We start from the raw sequence: 6000 nt of genomic DNA, 5'->3' as shown, positions 1-6000 counted from the left end.
GAGCAGGAACTTCCTGAGGCAGGAACACACTTGTCCTCTGCACAGCTGTATCCCTAACGTATAGAACAGTGCTTAGCACATTGAAAGAATTAGAGCAATATGCCTGCCCTTTCCCCTCTGCAAACACACACACACACGCACACACGCAGACCTGCTTGTATCCTCAGTGTCTATGACAGCGTCTGGGACAAGGTAAAATTCTCAGTGAGCACTTGTTGAATGAATGAATGAATGAATGATTCTCCTTGATTGGATTAGAAGCTCTGGGAGCCAGGGATCATGTCTTCAATGATGTTGTTTTCCATCTCCTTGTGAAAATGGGATCAAATGAGATCCCCAGAGAAATGTCCCTGTTATAGGATCAGATCTCCTGGCTTCCACTCCACGCAGACACATCAGGGCCTCCATTTCCTCACTTCTCAACTGTTTACAACCTGCCCCATTCTCCCACGTGGTCCCAACCTTTCTTTCCAATCTTCATTTCCACAATCTCCCCTCAACTTTGGGTCTCAGCCATGGGGCCCCTCCCATGGCTCCCTGAAGCCCCCTGGTTTTCTCCATTGTCCAATAGCTACCATGGAGAGCCTCATGAGAGAAAAGATGCACAAGTTCAATGGCATAGGGGGAAACTTCATTGAAACAGTGATATTTGATGCTGGCCTTGAAGGGTAACTAGCTAGCTAGCCAGGCTGAGACTGTGAGGGGTGCAGTAGAAAAGAACAAGGGAGGAAAGGTATTTCAGGCAGAGAGAATGGTCAGCAAAAGCTCACGGCAGAACCAGCTGAAATGCCCGGCAATGTGGCTACTCCCTTAAGGACACTGGGGTCCAGCATTATGGGGGTAGCAGAATGATTGGCAGGGGCTGGAAGAGAACCCGAACCTGGTAGCGTTTTAGAAAAAAGAAGTAGTGTTATCAGCAGCAATAGAAAAACTAAGATGTGACCTTTCCTTTTAAAGAGGCCATTGTGTAACCGTCCGTGGGGCCCTGCCTTTCTTAGGCCTCAGTTTCCTGATCTACCAGATGAATGTTTTGGTTGAGGTGATCCCTCTAACTCTTTCCAGCTCTGAAGTCCTGTGACTGAAACTAAAGTCTTCCCTTGGCTTCTCATTCCTGTTTTGGGCCAGCCCCAGGACTTGTGACCAGATATGAGGTCAGTTTGCAGATTTCAAGACAAATGAGGGCTCAGTCTGTGCAGCTGGTGCCCATTTCCTGTGTCCAGGATTTTGCTCTTGTGCTTCGTGTGGCCGGCTGTCATCACGTCCATGGCGTCACCTGCTCCTACCAGCCTTTCATCCTCAGGGCTCCTGGAGCATCCCTGGAACTTGGCCAGGGGGAAGGTGGCACAGCAGGTCAGGGAGGGTAGGGGGGATCCTACAGAGGGCTGGCAGGGCATTGCGGACACCCTGATGGTCCTTGGCCCGATGGCCAGGCTCCCGTCTTTTTTTCCTATACCCACATATGTTCTTTGCAGCCAATAGATTTTGGAATGAGTCAGACCTGGCTTTGAATTCTCTTCTTGCCACTTACTAGCTGTAGGCATTTGGCCTAGTTTAGTTGTCTGTTTACTACTTATTTCATTTGTCCATTAGCTCAATTTGCTTGTCGATGCATCCACGCATGTATTCTTCAATAAATGTTCATTGAATGCCTACTATGTGTCCACTCAATGCAAGTGATGCAGTGGTCAACAAGCTGACTCTGTCACTGCCCGCATGACAGGGTGACAGGAGTGTTGGCCTGTGTGTCCAACACAATAGCCACTAAACATCCATGGCCACAGAGCACTTGAAATCTGGTTACTAAGATTAAGGAACTGAATTTTTAATTTTATTTACTTTTTATTAATTTAAACTTAAAAGCACATACTTGGTTCACTTTTAAGTATGTTTGATATAACTCAGGAATGTGAAGCTACTTTTTCAAATGTAAATTTTGTGAAATCTAAACACAGCTCAAACATTGCTGATGAAAATTTAGCATTTGAATCAAGATGTGCTGGACATCTATAAGAACACATTGGATTTTAAAGTGTTAGTAAGGAAAAAAAGAAAGGAAAGATATCCCACTAGTAAATGTTTAAATGTTGATTAATGCTGGAGAGGATAACATTTGTGATATATTGAGTTAAATAAAAGTATATTACCAAAATGAATTTCATCTGCTTCTTTTTACCTTTTTAATGTGGCTCCTGGAAACTTAACATCACATATGCAGCTCACATGGTATTTCTCTTTTTTAAAAAACAAATTTAATTAATTTATTTATTTACTTTTGGGCTGCCTTGGGTCTTCGTTGGTGCACGTGGACTTTCTCTAGTTGCGACGAGTGGGGGTCTACTCTTCGATGCGGTGCACCAGCTTCTCATTGCAGTGGCTTCTCTGGTTGTGGAGCATGGGCTCTAGGCATGCATGCTTCAGTAGTTGTGGCACACAGGCTCAGCAGTTGTGGCATGCAGGCTCAGTAGTTGTGGCACACAGGCTCAGTAGTTGTGGCTCACGGGCTCTAGAGCGCTGGCTCAGTAGTTGTGGTGCACAGGCTTAGTTGCTCCGTGGCATGTGGGATCTTCCCGGACCAGGGTTCGAACCCATGTCCCCTGCATTGGCAGGCGGATTCTTAACCACTGTGCCACCCAGGAAGCCCTCACATGGTGTTTCTATTGGACAGTGCTGTGTTAGGCAATTAAGCAACGTGACATAAATTGACAAGACTGTGGTGAGCATTAAATGAGATGCATCTAAAGTGCTTAGTTCAGGGTAAGTACTCAGTCAATATTAGCTACTTCTGAACATCAGACATTGGGCAGTACCCCCGCATCGCTACTTTCCCTCATCTTGACACTGGTGCCTTCTTGGGGCCAAGATCTGGTTCCCCTGGTGGAGGGTGACTTTTTTCAGGAGTCTTTTGGGCCTTTCCTGCAAACAGGGTCTTCCAGATCCCACCTCTCAGCCCTTCAGACACTCTAAGACGTACCTGTTACACCAAGGCCCCACCTGATGCCCTGTCTTCCATCTTCCGCCCCAGGAGTACACACTCTCTGCCTTACCTCTAAATCTAACCCACTCTCCAGAACTTTCCAAGTCACTTTCGGATCTCACAGATTGATAAAATTCCCCACAATTTGGCGGGCCCAACACAGGATTACTTTTTTTTTTTTGGCTAAATAAGGTCTTTAAAAATTACTGTCTTCTATCACCTTATTTCATAAAAGAAAGAACACTTCTAAAACTGAGACCTTTTTTGGGTAGAATTTGACAAGCTAATTCCAGAATTTATATGGAAATGCCAGGGACTCAGAAAAGCCAAAACAATCTTGAAAAAGAAGAACAAAGTTGAAGGACTCATACTCCTCCATTTCAAAACTTACTACAAAACCACAGTAATCAAGACTGTATGGTACTGGCAGAAGGACAGGCATATAGGTCAATGGAAGAAAACTGAGAGTCCAGAGATAAACCCTTACATTTATGGTCAACTGATTTTGATGAGGGCACTGAGACAATATGGACATAATAGTCTTTTCAACAAACGGTGCTGGTATAATTGGATACACAATGCAAAAGAATGAATCTGGCCCCTTATATATCATCATATATGAAACAGCTCAACATGAACCACAGACCTAAATTAAAGGGCTATAAACTCTTAGAAAATACAGGTGTGAATCTTTGCAACTCCGGATTAGGCAGTGATTTACTAGATATAACACCTAAAGCATAAGCAATAAAAGAAAAAAACTGATAAATTGGAGATCAAAATTTAAAACTTTTGTGTTTTAAATGACACCATCAAACAAGTGAAAGGACAACTCACAAAATGGGAGAAAAATATTCGTAAATTGTATATCCAATAAGGGACTTTTATCCAGAATATATAAAGAACTCTTATAACTCGACAACATAAAGACAATCTAATTCTAAAATGGGTAAAGGATTTGAATAGACATTTCTCCAGAAAAGATACACAAATGGTCAATAAGCATATGAAAAGGTGCTCAACATGCTTAGTCATTAGGGAAATGCAAATCAAAACTCCAGTGCGATACCATTCACACCTACTAGGTTGGCTATAATAGCAAGTGTTCGCAAGGATGTAGAGAAACTGGAAACTTTATACACCGCTGGTGGGAATGCAAAATGGCCGCTTTGGGAAACAGTTCGGCAGTTCTGCAAAACGCTAAGGATAGAGTTACCATAGGACCCAGCCATTCTACCCAAGAGAAATGAAAACATATGTCAAAAAAGAAAACCCCACCCCATATACATATGTGCATAGAGGCATTATTCCTGATTCCTAAAAAAGTAGAAAAAGCCCAAGTGTCCATCAACTGGTGAAGGGATAAACAAAGTGGGGTACACCCATACAAGGGAATTTTATTTAGCCACAGAAAGGAATGAAGTACTAATACATGCTACCACATGAATGAACCTCAAAACCATTATGCTCAGTGAAAGAAGCCAGGAACAAAAGAACACATATGATTCCATTTATTTGAAATTTCCAGATTAGGCAAATCTATAGAGGCAGAAAATAGATTAGAGCTTGGCAGGGGCTCGAGGTGAGGCATGGGGATTGGGGAGTGACTACTAATGGGTATGCAATTTGGGGGTGGGGGTGATGAAAAGGTTCTAAAATTATATTAGGGCAATCGCTGTAAATAAACAAAAAGCCATTGATTTGTCCACTTTAAATGGGTGAATTTTATGGCATGTAAATTGCATCTCAATAAAGCCATTAAACATAAAAGTCAGCTCTAGGACAGATGGCATATTGGTTAAGAGGGCAGAGCTCTGTGTCCCAAGGGCCTCAGTGTGTCTCAGCTCTGCCACTTTTCAGCTGTGGGACCGCAGAGAAATTACTTGACTGTGCTAAGCCTCAATTTTCTCAATTATATGGGGGGGCGTTGTGAGGATTAAGCAAGAACATCTGTGTAAAATGTCCAGGACACAGCCGGGGCTCGACCATCACCAGGCATTTTTGTTCTTAGATAGGTTTTCATCTCTGATTCAAGCACAGTCCTTTAAATGAAATAAAGTAAATTTTTTGAAAATCTCACTGGCTTATCCTTCTTTTTCTCATTTTGTAAAAACTAAGGAAAGCCTCTTTACCAGCTAGCGTCTACCCCAACCCCCCAGGCAGCACCGCGCTGCTCACCCACAGCTGCATCCCTCTCTTTGAGAAGGAGACTGCCAGGGCTGGAAGATCTTTAGGGATCATTTACTCCAGTCCTTTCCAAACATGTTTTAGAAGTGGAATCAGTCTTCACAGGAAATTAAAACACTAATAACCGTGATAGTCGCTAACGATTATCGAGCCTTTACCATAAGCCAAGTTCCATGTGAAGTATCTCATGGGCATTATCTCTTTCAATAACTCTCAGGGCACTCAAGGCCTGTTAGTAAGTAGCAGAGTCCTCAACTCAAGAGCCTATTACTTTAATACAAAACACCTGTACTCTGAATGGGGGCCAGTTAAAAGGGGCCTGACCACAAGCCTTTGCCTCCTAGCTCAGATCCTAGACAGGGTACTTAACAGCTCAGAGCCTCAGTTTCCTCATCTATAAAATATATATGCTCATGATACAAGTACCATGCAGGGTAACTGCAGTAGCATCTTGCACACATTACCACACGTAATCAACCAACATCGTGGGAGGGTTCAGTGTTTATTTTCATTATTATTACACATACTTCCTCATGAAGAAACCCGGAGTGTGAAACAGGTTAAAGTAGGCGGTTCTGGTTGAAAAGAGTGAGGGCCCACTTCTATCCGTCCTATCTTCTGCTGCCCCTGCCCCCAAGGCAGCCCTAAAAACCTCTCTCTGGGACTGGAGGTCTCCTTGAAGCATAATTTGAAACTATGCTTCTTACCACGTCCTCGTTAATTGCACAGATGAGACACCTGAGGCCCAGGGAGGGCAGGCTACCCACCCAAGTTCACATGGTCACTTGGGGCAGAGATAGGACTACAACCCTGGCTCCCTGGCTCCCGACCCAGTTGTT

This window comes from Stenella coeruleoalba, assembly GCF_951394435.1.
Source record: "Stenella coeruleoalba genome assembly, chromosome: 3".
NCBI classification, from domain to species: domain Eukaryota; kingdom Metazoa; phylum Chordata; class Mammalia; order Artiodactyla; family Delphinidae; genus Stenella; species Stenella coeruleoalba.
Note: the sequence above shows the minus strand (reverse complement) of the source record.